The following is a 20,885-nucleotide window of genomic DNA, read 5'->3' on the forward strand; positions in this document are numbered from 1 at the left end:
GAGAAGTCCCAGAATCTATTGAACATTCAGTGAATTGTAACTCATTTTGGGGATTGTCACCCATTTTTAGGGATTCCAGACTTTAACAGGATTGCTAACAAGGAGGGAGTGAAGGACAGACCAGGTGGATTTATCTGTGCGGTGACAGCGTCCCCTGCTGTTGGAAGGCTCAAGCTGCAGGAGATGAGGGCTCTTCAGACTTCAGGTGAAGCCCCGCCCCCTACTCCCCCGCCCTCCAGAAACCCAAGGGTCCGCCCTCTTGCCCAGTGTAATTCTGATTGGCTGTGCGTCCTCTGACGCCATAGTACTCAATGTTTGTGCGCGCCCAGGCAGTGCGGGGTGTTCCTTCCTGGAGCCGCCATAGCCGCGTCCCTGGTCGTTCCCCGGGAAGGCCCAGGTGGCTGAGCCAGCGCTGCCCTGTGAGCTCCCTCCCCGCAGGAGCCTCTGGAGGACACCCGACTGGTCAGCAGGCGGGAAGGGTGAGTGTGTGAGCGCATCTCCGAGGCCCGGGGCGGGCGGGGGCCGGGGGCCGGGACTCTGCAGCACTGACCCCGAACCTTAGGACTCCCGCTTTCCAAACTGTGCAGTGAGGGGGCGGGGGATGATCAGGGAAAATCTGAACTTCATGTTCAAACATCCTGATTGTTTTTATTTATTTATTTTTTCTTTTAAAAATGTGACGATTTTTTTTTTATTGGAAAGGCAGTTTTATGGAGAATGGGACAGAAATGTTTTCCATCCGCTGATTCAGTCCCCAAGAGGCCGCAATGGCTGGAGCTGACCCGATCTGAGGCCAGGAGCCAGGATCTTTTTCCACATCTCCCATGCAACCTGAGGCTGTTGCAGGGTCCCAAGGCTAATGTGCGCTAATGTTTTCCCAGACTACAAGCAGGGAGTTTTATGGGAAGTGGAGCAGCCAGGACGTGCTCTGCTTCCTGTACAGGATCCCCGTGTATGCAAGGCTTTCACCATTAAAATACTGCATCGGGCCCTCATTTGCATTTATTTATTTATGTATTTTACTATGGGCCCAGATTTCTTTTCTTTTTTTTTTTTTTTCCGATGAGAGACAGCATCTCTAGCCCCCAGCTCCTGTCTTGGTTAGCTCCTCCTGAGGGTCTCGGGCAATTTTCTGGTTTCTGATATCAGAGCAGCTCAGACTCCAGTAGTTAGAACAGTTTTGCTAATCTCACAGTTTCATCTCAGGTTGGGGGGCAGCATCTGGTGATGGCGTTGTGCTTGGCAGAGGACTGGGGTGGCTCAGCGAGCTTGTAGACAAGTCAAGGGGGCGCAGCAGGGACTAACCTGAAGGGCCTTCTGTAGGGGAACCCGAGGAGGTCTTTGAGGTTATGGGAGCTGTAGCCTAGCAGCTAAACTCCTCGCCTGGAGTGCACCTGGATCTCATTTGGGCGCCAGTTTGAATGCTGATGACCCCACTTCCTATCCAGCTCCCTGCTTGTGTCCTGGGTAAGCACATGTTGCTAGTCCAAGGCCCTGTGAGCATGAATCAGCATAGGTAACCTGCAAGAGGCTTGAGGCTCCTGGCTTCAGCTCAGCTCCAGACATTTGGTTGCTTGTGGAGTGAATCAGCAGATGGAAGATCTCCCTCTCTGTCTCTACTACTCTCTTTATATATGTGAGTTTTCAATAAAAATAAAATAAATCTTTAAAAAAAAAAAAAGCCGTCCCTGGCACAGTGGCCTAGTGTTTAAGGTTTTGCCTTGAACAAGCAGGGATCCCATATGTGCACCCATTCTAATGCTGGCCACTCCAGTCCCCATGCAGCTCCCTGCTTGTTGTCTGGGAAAGCAGCCCAGGATGGCCCAATGCCGTGGGACCTTGCACCTTCTTGGGAGATCTGGTAGCTGTCTCCTGCCGTCTTGTCTGCTCAGCTCTGGTTGTTGTGGCCTCTTGGGAAATGAATCATTGGAGGGAAGATCTTCTTTTGGTGTCTTCCTCTCTCTATATTTCTGATTTTGTAATAAAAATAAATAACTCCTAGAAAAGAAGAACCTGAGCACTATACCATTAAGGCACCAGTTGCCTGGATTGATTTATCCTGAGGACTTCTGGTATGGTGCCACCTGTCCCCACTGCTCAAGTTCTCATGATTGGGTTAAGTGTCCCCATGAATTTTAGAGGGATGAGTCAGGTCATCTATAGTCTCTCTCTATAGAGAGAGCACTAGGTGGATCTCAGGACGGGGCGTCTCATGCCTGGATCCCAGACCAAGCCACCATGTGCACATGCTGAGCTGTTCCTTGGCCTGCTGGGCTCTGGGGGCTGCTCCCTTCAAGGTGAGTAGACCGAGGAGGGAGGTCTCTGGGACTGCGCAGGTCCGGGACACACCCGCTGCCTTCATAGGGCTGTGAATGGGACTTGGGAGAGGCGTGACCTTGGGCCTGGGAATTTAAACTTCCAGCAGTCTCCCGGCTGCTGGTGGGTCTCAGGACGGGGCGTCTCATGCCTGGATCCCAGACTACAGCCGCCATGTGCACATGGTGAGCTGTCCCCGGATGGCCAGTGCCATTTGGTGTCAGGCTCTGCCTGCTGGCCGCCCAGCCGGGGAACTCTGGGGTTTTGGTTCTTTGAGTCGCTACTTAGTTAGCTCCAGGTTGAACTCATTGTGCTTCTTGGACCTGAAACAGGCAGTAACTCTTCCTTTGTATAACTTGTATTCACTAACAATGCTGACCACCAAATACCAGTCCATGCAGAAGCTATGGCTTGGGGCTTGTCCTGCAAAAGTAGCTTCAACAGCTGGCTAATGTGTCAACTGGTAATGGAACAGGGTAGATCAGGCACGACTGAGCAAACCTTAGCCCACAAGTAAAACTAGAAACCAGGAATGAGCATAAGTCATGCTGAGCTAGGCTCTTGTACCTACTGGTCTGTGTGAGCCAGTGACGCTAAACCACAGTGTCTAAGGTAGAGTTTGGACAGGTGAGGGGCTATGCCAAGCTAAGTCAGAGCATCCACTGGCAGGCAAGTGATCTATGGCTGGGAACAGACCCGGTTGGGGAGCTAAGGGGACAACCATAGCTGGGCTGAGGTTCCCACCAAGAGGCATGTGGCCTGGAAGGGGGGCTGCATTCTGATCTGGAAACAGTTGTAGTCTCCCTTGGCACAAGTGTGCACTGGGATTGGATGCACCGAACCGGGCCAGACCCCAACACCCCCTGGTGTCCTGGAGGACCAGGGCAGATGTGCGATGGACTAACAAGGTCTCAAACCCCTACTGAGCCATGTGTGAGCCATATGTGGGTATGAATAAACCTTGGCTGGGCTGGAACATCCAACAGCAAGAAGCAGAATGGGTTGAAGGCCAGTCAGGAAAAGCCACAATTCCTGCTGTAACAGGAGGTGGACTGAGTAGTGCTGGCTCATGGACCCACTGGCAAGCATGAAACCTGGCATTGGGAGAGGTTCTGATGGAGGAGCCTGGGCAACTCCTCTGGCAGGACACAGACTTGGCAGGTAAGCGCAAGAAAATGATAGGAAGCAGCCCAGAAGAGGCCATGGAAAGCTACCCACTGGCATACAATTGGCAGACGTGGGGGCAAGACCAGGCTGAATCTGTCCACATCATCCACTGGCAAATCCAGGCACCAGTGTGGGTCGACCCAGGTTTGGTTGCAACAAAGACTAGTGCACAATACGGAATGCAAGGTGAGGTTGCCTGTACCGGAACAGACTGCAGTGCCCAACCAGTACAGGTGAGAACAAGAAAAAAAGGGGCAGAGTCAGCAGGGGAATAAGGGAGGTTCCTTTGCTGCACAGCTACTCCCACAGGAGAGCATAGGCTGGTATGGGGGCAGGCCAGACTACGCAGAGCTACCACACCTGTGTGCCTCATGTGGGCTAGATCAGGGAAAAGCCGGGCTGGGCTGTTTATTCCTACTGGTGCAAACAAAATTAGAGTGGGCGAGGGTTGTTTGGGCTTAGCCACAGCTTCAGCTGCAATCTGGGAGTGGGAGAGGCCTGGGAGGGAAATAGTGGGCTCATCCCTCTTGGGTGGCCACTTCCATGGGAGGACATAAAACTAAGATAGTGGCTGGGGTGGAATGGGGTGTGGGACAGACTGGATTACTGCTACAGTACTGGCAAACCAGGGTAGGGGGCGGGTCTGGTGGGGGTTATTGTGGGTCGCTCCAACTAGGCTGCAGCTCCCACTGGTTTATGTGAGGGCCAAGTATGTGCTGGGCAGCACCAGGCTGGACTGCAACACCCATTGGTTCCAGTGGAAGTCGGGAGTGAAAACAGAACCAAGCCAGCAATTGCAACTACCAGTTGATTGGGGCGATGGACTGTGCCAGGCCTTGTACTTGCTAGCACATACAAGAAGTTTCTTTGGAGATCTTCCTAATCTAAATGCTGGACTTAGAACCCTGATGAAGAAAAGAGAGAATACAGAAGAGTTCAACCAACCATCTAAGCTATGATGGACTATGTCAATCAGTGGATTTTTCAAAGACCTCATAGTGATTGGAGTGGCAAGATTGGAAGCGATTCATAGCAACTGTTGTTAATATCAAAACCACTTGAGCAAGAACATCAGAGCATGCCCTACATGGGGGACCTGGGGAGGGTGGGAAATTGGGTGGGCCTTCTCCCTTAATACCCCCCTTTAAACATGAAGGTAACAATATGGAAAACATACTAGTATTATCCACTTTCTTGTAGCCCTTGAACCTTCTTACCCTAGTCAACTATGTCAAGATTGTCCAAAAAAAAAGAGAGAGCACTAAGGCAGGGAATAAACCCCTACATGGCCAAAACTCTTACCTCAGTGCCAAGTGCTCACTTTTGTCCCCAATTTTCCTTGATTATAAAGATAAGTATTATTTTATGATAAAGTTCCAAAGTTTCTGGGATTTGCCTTACCCTGTCCCCAAGTCTCCTCCCCACAAAATGATTTCCCCTATATTATTACTATAGTATAGCTCCTCATCAGCAGTCATAAGTCCTCCATTGTGAGTATGGACCATGGTAGAGAGTCCAGCATCTTATTGTCAAGATATATTTAACAATTTCATGGGAGTCCATCTTTTAGCTGGATTTCCTTTTTCATTTCTTCAGTGACTCATTAGTCATTGAGTAGCATGTTATTTATCTTTATGGCAATGTAAATTTCTATTTATTTCCTATTGTAGATATGGTTTTGTGACTTTTCATCTAAGGGGATGTATAGTAACTGTGTAATAGAGACTATCCATCCAGATGTGAGGATACAACGCAGTACATATCTCTACTTTCAGATCAGGGGCTGCCCTGAACTATTGCAACACAATCTATTTTCCCCAAAATACAATTCATTTAACTTCAGTAATTTGTCTTTTTTGGTTTTTTAAAATTTTATTTTAACCTAATAATCATTACATTACTGTTTATGGCACAAAGGGTCGAAGGCTACAGGAAAATTGACCAGACCATTGTTTCCACATTACTATTATTTTGTTCTCTGTATCTAGAGTAAGGGGGGGAGATGAAGGGAAAAGCCCCACCCAAACTCCCACCCATCCCCAGGTTCACAACCTGGGCATGCTCCAAGGGCTCTGCTCAAGTGGTTTTGATAGTTTAACAGTTCTGAATTGCTGCCAATCTCGCCATTGTAAGTGTGATGAAATCTCTTCAGAATCCACTGGCTGACATAGTCCATCTTAGAGCCTCCATTTGCCCCTATCATTACTGCCAACACAAGGCTGTGGCAGAAGATCGATTTGCTCTACCTTCCATCCTTTGTTGTGGTACCAGATGTCCTCTGCAGATTCCGATGGACTGCCATAGCCTGCATGTGCTCCTGTCCACTGCCCCATCTAAGCCACCGAGGAGGCTCAGGTTTGACACATGGCACTCCATTGTCAGACCTTGGAATCTGTAATTCTCTCTATGGTTAGGGTTCTGAGTTGAGCAACCGGCACATGTGAGAACCTGGGGGGAGTGTGCAAAGCTGGCAGAGGGGTATTTTGTCTTATTTCTTTCCACAAAATAGCCATTAGCTCTTTAAAAGTGTTGAGAAAAAAGCAGTGAATACCTCCCTGACTGACACACCACAGGAAGAAATCAATGCCCTGTGGGAGTGTATGTAAGGGTGGTTAAGATGACATTGGGGCTCCTGTGTGTCTGTCAGAATGCCTGGTTTCACTTCTGTGTAAATGCAGTACGCATCCAATTCACAGGCTGAGAGGCAACAGACAGTGGCTTAGGGTTTGAGAAGCTGTATGGAAATCGAATTTATTCTTTGTCTGGGGTTTCAGCCTTGTCAGTTGCAGGCATGAGGGAAGTGAGATAGTGGATGAAGAGGTCTGCCTTTGTCTCTCAACACAGTAAATATACAAAACCAAATTAAGCTTCAAAAGTCTTAATACATCTCCTTTTCCCTAACCAAAGTTCAGATATTTCATCAGAATGTTCTCAGTTTGTGATCCCCATTGGAAAGTGTACATGACCCTCAATATACCCTTCTCTTTCTGATTCGTTGAATTTCAACATTCTTTGTAGCAAACAGGACCAGTTAGAAGTGATCAAAGAAAATCCCAGTGGTCACCACCTTCACTTGGTTTCGAATGTGTGGTTGCAGAAGTGAAGACAAACAGGGAGGAGACACTCTAGGCTGTGAGGAGTTCCCAAAATCACATTGTCATATTTCTGGCTCCATAAGATTCCTTCAATCAGTGAGATGAGCTTCCTGGGCAATGTGTCCTCAGCGAGAGTGATCCCCAAGGCCTGGGAATGTGGGTAAGCTGCTGAGTGCATCTCCCTGTGAAGTGCAAGCAGGCTGCTTCCCAGAGCTCATTGTCTGTCATGTCCTTGTGCTTTTATGTTTGCTCAATAATGAAGGAATACTGTGCCATGAGTTGGATGTGACATCTTTATTCTCCTGCATGCAATCTAAGATTATTCAGTGATCTCATGGAAAGCAAAGACCATTCTTGACAACTTCATTTTCTGGCAAAGATTCAATTTGAATATGAATGGTATAAACTGAATGCCTAAGTGAGAAAAAAGCCTTTGTCATTTCAGGTCTTGGCCTCTCTTACCTCTGTCCCTTGGGGTGACTTAGTCCTGGTTCTGTCTGATGTTTGGTGTTTTTGATTGCTTAAAAGATGTTTTTCTGGTAATGTGGTAGCACAGCCAGTCAAGCTACTACGTGTTACGGGTGCCAGTTCAAGATCTGGCTACTTGACCTACAATTCTGCACCTCACTAATACATCTGGGAAACCAGCATAAAGTGTCCCAGGTGCTTGGGTCCCTGCTCCCTTGGGACACCAGAGGAAGCTCTAATTCCCTTGCTTTTGTCTGGACCAGCAGGAAATACCCCATATGGAGTGAAGGAGGAGATGGAACATCTCTCGTTCTTTCTGACTTTCAAATAAATGAGTAAACCTTAAAAAAAATCTACATTTGTTTATTTTCAAGGGAAAGTTGCAAAGTGAAAGAGACAGACATCCTCAGTCTAATGGCTCACTCGCTCTTTGGCCCAAATGAGCAGCACTGGACCCAGTTGAGTCCTGGAGCCTGTAGCTTCCTCCAGGTCTTCTGTATGGGTGATCAGGGCCCAGGCTCTTGGATGATCTTGCACTGCTCTTGCCAGGTGATTAACAGAGAGTTGGGTGGAAGTGCAAGGGCTGATTCCATATGGGATATTGGTGTTGTAGTTGACAGTTTTATACGTTTCCCACAATGCTGGCCTTTGCTTTTGTTTTTGATATTGATGGCAATATTTTTCATGCTTTTTACTTTTCATATCCCATTCATGGCATGCATTTTACAATTGGAATAATTATTCTTAGTTTACAAATGGTGGTCCAAGGACTTAGAGGATCCTTTTGCTGCTTTCCTAGTCATTAGCAGGGAGCTGGAATTAAAGTGGAGCAGCTGAACTCAAGGCAGCACTGCAGGTGGATGCTCAACTACAGGATGCTGGTGCCATCTTTTGGTATGTTTTCATTTTAGAGGAAAGGACACAAGCATGGAGAGAGTATTCAGAAGCTGTTTCACTAGGCACATTCTTGTACCATGGTTGATTCAGTTAAACCTGGGAGCTACTGAGCCCGTATTGATTATCAAGTGTGCTAGTTAAGGATTTGGCTACTTGTAATTAGCAGCTTCATTTTATTGTTGCTGGATAGACAGTAAAATTAGCCCAGCCTCCCATGGGTTTCTAACCATTCCTATGGGAGCATGGATAGAATTCCTCATTGCTAGCTTTGGCTTGACTCATCTTGACTCTTGTGTGTTTGGGGGAAGCATGAACCACTATGTTTACGATTTTTTATTTAAGACAGTTAAATAATGATGAATAGTTGGAAGTTGTGTGTTAAATCTAAGTGTTGAACATAGCTGAAAGTGTCAAATTCAACTTCACATTTTAGTGATGTCCCTGGTGGACTTGTGCAGGCAGCTGAAATTGAATCAGGCATGCTGCTTGGATTCAAAGGAGGCACTCTGGGTTGTGTTGATCCCAAGCAGAAACTTTACCGCTATGTCAATTCCAACAGTTTTTAGAAGATGAAAACAATTGAGAGTTGATTGTGGTAATGATGACACTTGAAACACAATGAGCTTGAAAAATAATGTATACATTTTATGTCAAGTTCTACCAAGATGATTTTGGCAGTGTAAAAGGATGGAATGATCTATTTCAAAATTTTTAAGTGTCTTTAAGTATGTCAAGCTCCAATCCACACTAAACTTGATTTTCCTCTATAGGCTATATTGTATATATGTATGTTGGCATGCATATAAATGTAAGAGTAAAGGACGGTTACATACAAATTACATGAATTACAATGATTGCTTCAGGTGCAAGAGCCTTTAGGAAAATGTAATATGTTGTGTTTGTCCTTTTAAGAATAGGATGACAAGGAGCCCAGCACAATAACAGTGGTAAAGTCCTCGCCTTTCATGCCCGGGATCGCATAGTGGTACCAGTTCCAGGCAGCCTTGCTTCCCTTCCAGCTCTCTGCTTGTGGCCTGGGAAAGCTAGCAAGGACAGCCCAAAGCTTTGGGACCCTGCACCCGCATGGGAGATTTGGAAGAAACTCCTGGCTCCTTGCTTTGGATGAGCTCATACTGGCCATTGTAGCTGCTTGGGGAGTGAATCATCTGATGGAATATCTTCTTCTCTTTTTCTCCTCCTCTCTGTATGTCTGACTTTCCAATAAAAATAAAATAAACCTTAAAAAAAGAAAGAAGAGGAGAGGAAAGAAGTAGAGTACCCAAGTACCTGTGACAATTTCCAGTGTAGAAGTGTCTGTGTGAAGTTCTCTGCATTGAATGTGAAATGTCATTCTTTGTTACTCACCAGGATGTATCCACAGATCAACTTAGAATATGTAATTTTAGATGCAGTGTATTTTTTCTGATTATTTCTATAACTATATTTCTTTGAAAGGTAGATTGCAGGAAGGAGTGAGATGTCCCATGACTGGTTGATTCACTCCCAAAATGCCAGGGCTTGCCATGCTTAGTCCAGCAGCAGGAATGCATCTAGGCTTCCCAGGGTGTTCTTGGAACCCACCCACTGTGTTCCAGACACAGTAGCAGGGTACTGCATTAGAAATGTTACACGGCCTATAGCCCAAAACAAGGCATTTGGGGATCAGATGTACTCTCTTCCAAGCAACAGCCCATCCTCCTGTATCATGCCATTCACTCCTGCAACTCTGATGGTTTTTCTGGCTATTGCCTTATTGTAGCTACTTGATGAGTTAAGCAAAAACACTTGTCAACTATGTTGCTGTCATATTTATGGATGTCCTATGGGCTAAGGTAAATAATGTGGCAAAGTCAAGTGTGATTGAGGGTTTAGGAGCTGAGAAGTGCCATCCAAGTCATAAGAACTTGTATTTGGAAGAATTACTAGAAAGCTGTATGGAATAAATGTGTATTATATCCATTTTTCATATATAGGTGTAGACAAAAGTACTCTGATTGAAAGGTGTTTGCTTTCTACAGTTTTTAGTATCAACAGCAAGAAGTGTTCTCATGGAAGTCCTTACATGGAATCCTATGCAGCTCACCTGTAGAAACAGAAATACTGAACACCACCCAAGTATTTTTCTGGAGCATAAATTTTAGTGGCACTAGGGTATTTTTCTATGGTATTTTGTAATTTCAAGAATAATTGTTGAGAAAATAAGTTAGTGCTTGGCGGTGACCTTATTATTTGTACTGTTGTTATTAAGATAATAATAGTTTTGCTTGTAAAATCAGAGTTAGAGAAAGGAAATACAGAGAAAGCTCTTGCATCTGCTGGTTCATTCTCCAAGTAGCCACAGTGGCCACAGCTGAGCCAATTTGATGCCAGAAGCCAGGCATTTCTTCCAAGTCATCCATGTGGGTACAGGATCACAAGGTATTGGGCCATCCTTGACTGCTTTCCCAGGCTCCAAGCAGGGAGCTGAAATTCAAATGTAGCAGCCAGGATATAAACCTGTGACTATATGCGATCCCTGTGCATTGAAGGTGAGGATTCTAGCCACTAGGCTACATCACCGAACCCAGTGATGTTATTGTGAATAATGCAATAATAAAGCATTAACCAAGTTGTAACTTAAGTTTAATCACTGTCTGTCCTGTCCAGCAGGACAGTCAACGGGGGTCGCAACCACCTATGAGAGATTGGGGGACAAGTGACACGAAGAATGGACAGCAAGACAGGACATCTGATCAGGCTGTCAGTTTTTTGATTTTAGTTGAAGGTTTTTATATTCTTCAGTAACTAAGGCTCAGGGAGGAAAGGAGAAACTAGGACGCAAGTCATGGTCTCCAGACCGATTGTTCTTGAGCAGCCACCATATCAACCATAGTAACCAGCATATCAACAATAGCATAGGTAATCAGTAACATGATGTCGGTAGGTACAGCATAAATCACATTCTAATACAGTTGCTACAAACAATTGAAGCTAAGCGTGTGATTAGTTTCATAACTTCTTTCCCAAGCATTTAGCCAGCTGGGGGTTTTCCACTGGCCCATAGTTCTATCTTCAAAATGGCTTCAGTGTGTCTACAGTACATGGCTTCTGACAACTGTCAACTATTGTAATTGCTGATACTGTCTCAAGGAAGCCTTCCTGGCACTTGTCATCATTGGTAAAGCACTATTCTTGCCCAGGGAAGCTGATTGCTTTTGCTTCTCCTGCCATTGTGTCTGCTTCCTGTCCTGACATTGCTTAGCACAGTATGGACTGCTAAAGAGACTAGGAACAGGCAAGACCAGGTCATCACTCCCTCTCTCCACCTTCTGTTGCAGGTGCAGCCCTGCAGCCGGCTACATGCTTCCAAGGCTGGAGAACACAAGCACCCCTTCAGTAAGTTGTTTCCTTCTCAGCTTGTTTTACATTGTGTTTTAGGACCTTTACAATGGTTTTAAGCTGAAATGAAAACAGCATATTAGAGGGAAAGAGGGCAAAATTGTCATAACTAAGACACTGGAGCTGTCAAAGCTGATTGAAACTTTCTCTTCAGGTTTTTTGATGTAGTAACAAGACATGATTATTATGACATGATTCAAATTGAAAATAAGAATTTGTTAATGATTGCAGGATATCAAGTTTGCAGTAGTGTTTATTGATTCTATACATGATGTAATGAAAATTATGTAGTACCTACCTGAAAAGAAACACTCAGCATTTGGCAGTAGTAGAAGTTTCCAATATACAAAAAATGTTATTTATTTCTTAACTTTTCAGGTTTGCTTTAGTGGAATTGCTGAAATAGTTTGATGCCTACCTACACTTGGAGGCTGCACTATACTCATGAGCTGTTACAGAAATTTGTGGAGAATGAAATATGCTACATGTTCTTGTACTAAAGATTTAAATGAATCCTACTTATTTGTTTAGTCTATTTATTTACTTCCTTGTATATTATACAGTTGGACTTGAAGAAAAAGAGAAGGAGAGAGACAGAGACAGACAGATATGTCTGCTCTCTGCTGATTGATTCTCCCGATGGTCACAATGGTCAGGGCTGGACCATGTCACAGAAGAACCAGGAGGTCCATCTGAGTCTTCCATGAGTCTCCCATCCAAGTGCCTGAGGCATCCTTCACTGTTTGCAATTCACATTGACTCAGAGCCGCATTGTCAGTGAGGCAGATAGTAGTTAACTTGCTATTCCACAATGCCATTTCCTGTTGCTGGGTAGCTTATTCTGTTTTGTTTCAGATTTTTTAATTTGAAAATAGAACTACTAAAAATGAGAGAGGTGGAGAGAGATCTCCCATTTGCTGGTTCACGCCTCAAATAACCAGAATCATCAGAGGCAAGCAAGTTTGGCCAGGAGGCAGGAGACTTGTCCAGGACTCCAACTTGATTACTGGAAGCCAAGTGCTTGAGCCATCCTCCACTTCCTTGTCTGGCATATGAACAGAAGTGCAGCATTCGGGATATGAAGCAATGTCCATGTGGGATGCCAGTGACTTTTATTTGTTAAACCACAGGGCTGACCCCTGTTGCATTATCTTTGGTTTTGATTTGGATTGCAAAGTTGCAGAGAAGAGGGAGGGAGATCTAGAGATGTTTCCACTGTAACTTTACTCCCTATTGGCCTCAGTGGCAAGAGCTAAGCCAATCCAATGCCAGGAGACTCTTGGGTCTCCCACATGTGTACAGGTGCCCAAGGACTTGATCCATCCTTTGTTGCTTTCTCTGGGCAAAAGCAGGAAACTGGATTAGAAGTGGAACACCCTGGACATGACTGCACCCATATGGGAAACTCAGTCCAGCATGCAACAGTTTAGTCCACACATCTAGTTGCAGCTTTGAAGGGAAACAGAGGCAGACCATGAAAACACTGACATGCTCCCTGCTTCTTCCCGCTGATAACCCTGTACTGGTTCCAAAGTCTGTGAGAAGGTTAACAACATAGGCAGTCCTTGAGTACCATTTCTAATATTAGTTTCATCATTAAACACTTAGATCAGTAATGCCTAATTTCATTTTCTCTTTGTGAATGAGGGACATTAAATGGGTATAAAGTGATTACCCATTCATTCACCTACTAAGTCCTGCTGGGAATCCTCTTATGCTAATTCGTCTTTTGGTTATTTTGTTTGTAGAACTGTCTGTGTAGTCTCTTCATTTTGGAATCAGTATTTATTGCTTTTGCATCTAATGGGTTTTTTCCTGCCAACCAGCCTAAAGACCACCAAGGGGTTAAAGTGTCAGTGTTCTTCAGCTGCAAGCACCACTGGGGACAGTCTGATAGAACCTATCCATTTATTGTAAAGGAAGCACAAGTCATATAGACTAGGAAAGGGGGCTGCAGAAGGGCATTCCCTGTCTTCCTTTCCACCCAACAATTACACTAATTGAGTAGAAGACATGTCTGTCCCTTTAGAACCTCCAGTCTTGTCACAGGTCATGTTCAACACACATGTCTGGAAGCCATGCCTCAGGTCATGGTCAGGTAGGCTATTATTGATGCCCACATGAGAACATTTAAGTTGAGTCATACTATAATGTAATCAATTGTTATTTAATTTGTGACTGATGCAAATTAAATTGTGCTTGTCCTGTAACTCTAGTAATTTTGATGTCCAAACTCTAATAATTTTGGTGAAGAAATTCCTAAGACCATCCCACACTGAGGGAGCTGTAATGTGTAAGTACGAGTACAATTTTGATGAGTGCAAATTGGCTTATAATGCCATTGTTTTGGTACAATTTGTATAATGTATTTTCTTTTTTATTCTGATTGGAAAGTCAAATGTAGAGAGCGCAGGAGAGACAAGAGAGAAAGATCTTTCATCCACTGGTTCACTCCAGAATGGGCTGCAATGGCTGGGGACCTGTCAGAAAAAGCCACTGTTTCTGTGGGACAGAAGGTGGAGTAAGTATGGCTGGCCCATGGATCCACTGGTGTGCATGAGACTTGACATTGGAAGAGATCTTGATGGAGAAGCTTGGATAACTTCTCTGTTGGGACAAATTGCATGAGCTATGATTGGGATTGTGCCATGCCTGGCCAGGTTGGCAAATGCTAAGGTGAGGCAGGTTGTGCCAGACTGAGGCACAAAACCCAACCAACATGTATGAAATCTGAGGGGTGGTAGGGATTGTCCCAGAGAGGGGGCTGCTTGCATCTCCCTACTCTCATTGGTGAGCATTAGTGCTGGGATTGGTGCAGACCTGGCTGGGCCATCTGATGGTCTACATGTGAGCTTGCTCAGAGAAAAACAAGGCTGGGCCTAATGTAGTTTCTGTACATGATTAAGCCAGAGTTGGTGTGGGTGTGTCAGGATTTGTCCCAGCATCTGCTGGCAGATGTTGGTATGGGGGAAAAATTTGTCAGGCACAAGCATGGCTAGCACATTGTGGCACTCACTGCACCCATGTGGACTGGGTAGGGATGCTGTTTGTGAGTAAGTGGACTTCATGCCTATTGACACATCAGATAGCTGATTGAGACATAGGACTGATGGGACCAGTCAGCTTTGCATACTGGCAAGCACAGGAACCAGAGTGTAAGGGTTGTACCTGGTGTGGGTTATTGTGGGTTACTCCAAGTACCCTGCATTTCCCACTTATTTACGTGAAGGGCGAGTATGTTGTGGGCAGGATTGGGCTGGGCTCTAACACCCAGTGGTTTCTGTAATACATAGGACTCGAGACAAACCTGACCCAGCAATTGCAAATACCAACATGTGCCTGGCTGATTTGGTTGATGAACTGTGTTGGACCCTATATTGGCAAGCACACAGAAGAATCAGGTCTGGGATGGCCTCAGATGAGGGTTCTTTGGCGATTCACTACTGACTGAGTCACTGCACTCAGAACCCCAACGATGGAGATTTACAGTTTCCGTGGTCTGAGCGCGGAGTGCTTGTGTCAGAGCTGGGCCTCCTCAGTCTCAGAGCAGTGGACAGCCTATTCAGGTGCACATGGAGGTTAAGGCAGTATACTGGATGATCCAGAGGACACCTGTTAGCATTGCAGAGGACAAAAGAGAGAACAGATTGATCAAGTACTCCAGCCAATGTTGGCAGTGAGTTTCACGGCAGATGGAGGCTCTAAGATGGACCGTAGCAGCCAGTGGATTCTGGAGAGATTTCATTACAATTGGAGTAGCGGGACTAAGAGCATCTCACAACGGTTGGACTAGGAAATCCTCTTGAGAACATCATGGCTTTGTGAATTTCTATTTTGCTACTTGTTGTGGATTTTGTATTGCAGCTTTTCATTTAGGAGGGATGTATAGTAACTGTATTGGAGATTATCATGTCCAGATGTGAGGATACATTGCAGTATGCATCTCTACTTCCAGATGAAGAATCGACAGCCAGTGAAACTGTGGATACAGATTCTGTTCTCAATTTATGGTTTTTAATAGAGAACACACTCATTTCCTACTCCTATTCGTGTAATTAAATGATCTAGAAAAAAAGCCCACTTCTGAGAAGAAATTGGCAGAAAAGCCTCAATCTCACCCTTCTAAAAAGAAACAATTCTTGGGCCTGGCAAGGTGGCCTTGTGTCTAGAGTCCTCACCCTGAATGTGCCTGGATACCGTATGGGAACCAGTTTTAATCCTTGCAGCCCAGCTTCTCCTCCAGCTCCCAGTTTCTGGCCTAGGAAAGCAGTTGAGGACAGCCCAAAATCCCAACGCCTGAGACCTTGCACCTGTGTTGCAGACCTGGAAAAGATCCTGGCTCATGGCGTTGGATTGTTGCAGCTCTGGCCATTGTGGTCACTTGGGGAGTGAATCATCGGATGGAGGATCATCCTCTCTGTCTCTCCTCCTCTCTATATATCTGACTTTACAGTAAAAATAATTTTTTTTTCAAAAAGAAGCAATTCTACAGAAAAGAAGTATGTGGGAACATGCCAGTTGAGAAACACTCAGCTTAGTTTTACAGACGCTGAGTTCATCTGTTTGCTGTATGTTAATATGACTATTTAATTTAATTTACTTGAAAAGTATTGTGGCAATAACAGGACAAACAGAATGATGTCTTCCACTTGTAGGTTTATTCTAAGAATGCCTGCAGCTGTTGCTTAAAATCTTTCCAGAAAACAATCTTTGACAGAATCAAGAGTAAGGGATATTTTCTTGTAGTGCTGGATTTGCAAAGTAATACAGGACATAGATTTTCATGTGTTTTTGTTCTGTGATGCTGTATAGATGAACTATACTGCATCAAAAAAAATGTTGCAAATTGCATATACCTCCAGTGCACTGTCAGTCTTTCTGATTTAATGATGCAGAACTGAGGAGACATGTGCTTTATAGGTGTTGGTGTCATTTGAAGATGTGGCTGTGGACTTTACCCAAGAAGAATGGCAGATCATGGACAATACTCAGCGGACTCTGTACAGGGATGTGATTCTTGAGATCTATAACAATCTACTGTCCCTGGGTGAGTAAAATTCTGTCATGCCCAAGCAAGATGCTTCTTTAGACTTGACAAATGAAAGTAGAATTTATAAAGCGTAGTGATTGGTAGGACCAAGAGTGACTTCACAAAGTCTGCGTTATTTTCCTTTCCCAGGGTGCTACATAACAAAGCCTGATGTGATATGCAAATTGGAGCAAGAATCAGCACCATGGACAGTGGACAAATCTGTACACCAGGCACTACCAGGTAGGTTAGTACATGGGGGCAGGGAAGCTCAATCAATGTTGACTAACATTCTGGAATTCATTCACTTTTTTTAAAACTTTTTTCCTATGGGACAGCTGATAGGAAACAGGCAATCTACAGTCTCCACGTACAGATTTATTTTAGCAATGCCTTTCAAAATTTGCCACTTTTTAACCATAAGTCTAGAACTAAACATTTGTCTTTTCCATGATCCAGTCAGTTGAACCAGCATGTGCCACCACACAAGATACATTCTCAGGAGTTGTGTTTGAAGCAGAGTGGCCAATACAAGATAAATTCGAATACACAACTCCAAGTAATTGAACTTTACATTAATGCACTAATAAAGAAGATATACTGTTTATAATTAATGCTTATAAATATCTACATTATACTGATATTAAAACCAGCTGTATCAAGAATACCAAGAAATCACATTGATTTTCCTTGAACATTTGAAAGCAAATACTTAGAAGTGATTCATGGATATGGTTCCTCTTTTTCCTCATTTCAGATCCCTACAGACATAATGAGTTGCATGGAGGTAATCAGAAAAGTCAAGAAATCATCTTCAGGCAAGTTGTAATTATGAAAATTATAATAACCTGAAAGAGAGTTGCATTGCCAAAGAGGTTTCATATTACTTGTGGTCATAATAGCAACACAATATGAAATGAAACTTATAGAAAGAAGAAGCTTAAGAGTATGATTTCTTTCTTTCTTCATTCCTTCTTTCCCTTCTTCTTCCCATTCTTTCTATGTTTCATTCATTCTTTCTTTTTCTTTCTTTTTCAGACAGAAGTCTTGTTTACAAAGTGACCAGTTGAATGTAGAAAGAACAGAGAATGAAATAATATTTTTTTTGAGAGATAACCAGGTGATGGGGTGACTATTGAATGGAAGGAGGGAGAGACATCAATGTTTCTCAGAAGGGTCTTAGGTTTTTATGTGTCCCCAGACCCTTTCTTGTCAAGGCAGCAACACCTGTGGGTAAGGCATTTCCCATTGGTTCTGTCAAGCTCCCAGGAAATACCTCCCACCACACTACATCTCCAAATGTACCCTTGCAAGGCTATGATTGTTCAGGTCTCAGAAGTGGAAAATCATATGGACATGGGTGGTGGAATTGAGACAAGTGACAAAATAAAGAGACTAGTCTTGTTTCAATTCATCTATGAAGTGTAGAGGGGATCTTTCAAAGACCAACATAAGTCATTTCAGCAGATCAAACCCAAGCAAAATAATTTGTGAGACCAGGAGGCTCATCTCTCCTCTACTGAGGATAAACCAACCTGAAGCATGAGAAAGGAGCACAGAACTTGGGTGCCATTTCAGGTGTTCACCACTCAGGATCCACCTTGGGAGTTTCAAGTCATGCAGAAAAGTAGGGATTGTTAATCCTCTGTCAGGATTATTTCAACACACACACACCCAGAGCATGGCTTCCAAAACAAAAATTGAGGGGATAGAAAAAGTGCACATACTAGGCAGTTTGTGATTAGAGCCTTTTTTGTCCTAAACTGCTGTGTTTCCTATCTGCCTAAAAGTAGAATCCACTTGAAGGTTTAGCCATAGCTAGGCAAATATTGTGTGTGGATGTTTGTGGATGTGTTCATGTTTATGCAGAGCCATGGGGTGCCAAGGGTGATTTCAAATGGTCAATCCCACTGGAAGAAAGGCAGACAAAGCTTTTTTCATGCCCCATGTTGCACACCAGAGCAAATGTCACTAGGAAAGCTCAGTGGTTCTTTCCTGACCTTAGTATAAAATAAAGAAACAGAAAGAAAGGCAGACAGAATTTCTACTTGCATAGTGATGAGGTGAACTTGGAAGAGGAGAGGGGGAAAGCACCTCCCAGGAGAGAGATCAAGATGGGGTGCCTTTTGAAAGGTACAGGGAAATACAGTATAAACAATTCAAAATGTGTTCTTCCTTTTTCCTAGGAAGCCTGATGAAATGCCATTTGGAACAAAGCATTCCTCTGATGTCCCTGAGCAAAACGTCCTGATTCAGGAAAATCTCAGTCAGCATGACAAGATGCACATTTGTCAGCGGTCTTTTGAACACAATGGGAAAGCAAAACCATTCGTCAGAAAGAAGTTACTCTTTATGTGTGAGAATGTTGACATCAATGACCCATGTTATAAGCAAGCTGTCAATTGTGGAGAAAAAATTGAGGTTCAACAGAAAATGTTCCATAACAATGCTAACTTTGGAACACAGCAGCAAACACAATCAGAAGAGAAACAGCATGAACATTTCCAGAGTGAGAAAGCTCTTATCTATAAAACAGATGTGAAAGTAAATCAGCTACCACAAGCAGGAAAACATCAGTGTATATGTGGCTACTGTAAAAAATCTTTTAGCTATAAATCTTACCTTGCAACCAATCAGAGAACTGACATGGGAGAAAGTTTCTATGTGTGCAATGAATGTAAACAGAACATAAGTCAGAAGTCAGGACTCACTAGAGATCAGATCACTCAGACTGGAGAGAAGGCAAATGAATGTACTGAGCTGAGAAATGCAGTTTACCAGCAATTATCTCTCATTGGATATCAGAGAATCCATACTGGAGGAAAGCCTTATGAATGTAGCCAGTGTGGAAAAACCTTTAATTGGGAGTCATCCCTAGTCAGACATCAGAGAATCCACACTGGGGAAAAGCCTTATGTATGTAGCCAGTGTGGAAAAGCTTTTTCCCAGAAGTCACACCTAATCAGACATCATAGAATCCACACTGGGGAAAAGCCTTATGAATGTAGCCAGTGTGGAAAAACCTTTCATTCGGAGTCATACCTAATCAGACATCAGAGAATCCACACTGGGGAAAAGCCTTATGAATGTAGCCAGTGTGGAAAAGCTTTTTCCCAGAAATCACACCTAATCACACATCAGAGAATCCACACTGGGGAAAAGCCTTATGAATGTAGCCAGTGTGGGAAAAGTTTTAGTCAAAAGTCATTGTTACCCAAACATCAGAGAATCCACACTGGGGAAAAGCCTTACAAGTATAAACAGTGTGACAACGCTTTTTCCCAGAAATCAAATCTAATCAGACATCAGAGAATCCACACTGGGGAAAAGCCTTATGAATGTAGCCAGTGTGGAAAAACCTTTCATTCGGAGTCATCCCTAATCAGACATCAGAGAATCCACACCGGGGAAAAGCCTTATGAATGTAGCCAGTGTGGAAAAGCTTTTTCCCAGAAATCACACCTAATCACACATCAGAGAATCCACACTGGGGAAAAGCCTTATGAATGTAGCCAGTGTGGAAAAAGTTTTAGTCAAAAGTCATTGTTACCCAAACATCAGAGAATCCACACTGGGGAAAAGCCTTAGAAGTATAAACAGTGTGACAACGCTTTTTCCCAGAAATCAAATCTAATCAGACATCCGAGAATCCACACAAGGGAAAGCTTTATGAATGTAAACTGTGCAGAAAAGCCTTTTTTCAGAAATGACATCTAAGCTCACATCAGAGAATCCATAAACAGTGAAAAGATTTAGGAATGCTGCCAGTGCAGAAAAAGTTTTAGTGATAATTCATCCTTAATCATACATAACAGATTCCAAACAGGGAAAACACTTTATGCATGTAGCCAGTGTGGGAAAGTTTTTTGCGCAAAATCTGACCTAAGCAGACATCAGAGAATGCATACTGGACAAAAGTGAGTGTAATTATCATTGTCAAATTTTCTTTTTCTCCTTCCTGCGTCTGTGGTGGGGTAATAATAGAAGGTATTTTCACTCTCCCAACCACCCAAGTACCCAGGGATTGGACACTCGCACTCATGACCGAGCAAGGGTCCTTAGGAAGGGCATACACCAAGGGTTCTGCATAAGTCGTTTTGATAGATCTGATATGTTGTCAAGCTCATTGAATAAAGGAATACTTTCTATGCCCATTGACTGACATAGTAAAACTTAGAGTCTGCATTCACCCAGATATTTGTTGTCCTCCTTTGGCTGGGGTTGGTTTTCCAGTTTATTCTGTCCTCCTTCTGTGATGGTCCAGATGTCCTCTGCAGGGCTCAGAGAGCGGTCATATTCTATAATGGCTGGGCTTGCTGCCAACGACTCCAACTTTTTTGCTGAGTAGCATTAGTTGTCAAAAGTGTGCCATGACCTGAGCCAGGTAACCAGGGCTCAACTGGAACACCACCAATGGGGCTCATCTAAGCAACACCAACTGTGGAGACTGGCGAATGGCCAAGGCCAATAGATGCAGGCTCTGCGATCTCCCCTACCCCCAGGTGACATGGAACCAGCATCAATCAAGCTTGTGA

General features: G+C 44.0%; 1 pseudogene; it reads left to right on the top strand.

The window, feature by feature from the left end:
* The first annotated feature begins 463 nt into the window (after positions 1 to 463).
* LOC121154402 lies at positions 464 to 20,271 on the top strand (annotated as a pseudogene).
* The last annotated feature ends 614 nt before the right edge of the window (positions 20,272 to 20,885 follow it).

The sequence above is a fragment of the Ochotona curzoniae genome, unplaced genomic scaffold, assembly GCF_017591425.1.
Source record: "Ochotona curzoniae isolate NIBS_2020 unplaced genomic scaffold, NIBS_Ocur_1.0 contig_2754, whole genome shotgun sequence".
In the NCBI taxonomy this organism is placed as follows: Eukaryota; Metazoa; Chordata; class Mammalia; order Lagomorpha; family Ochotonidae; genus Ochotona; species Ochotona curzoniae.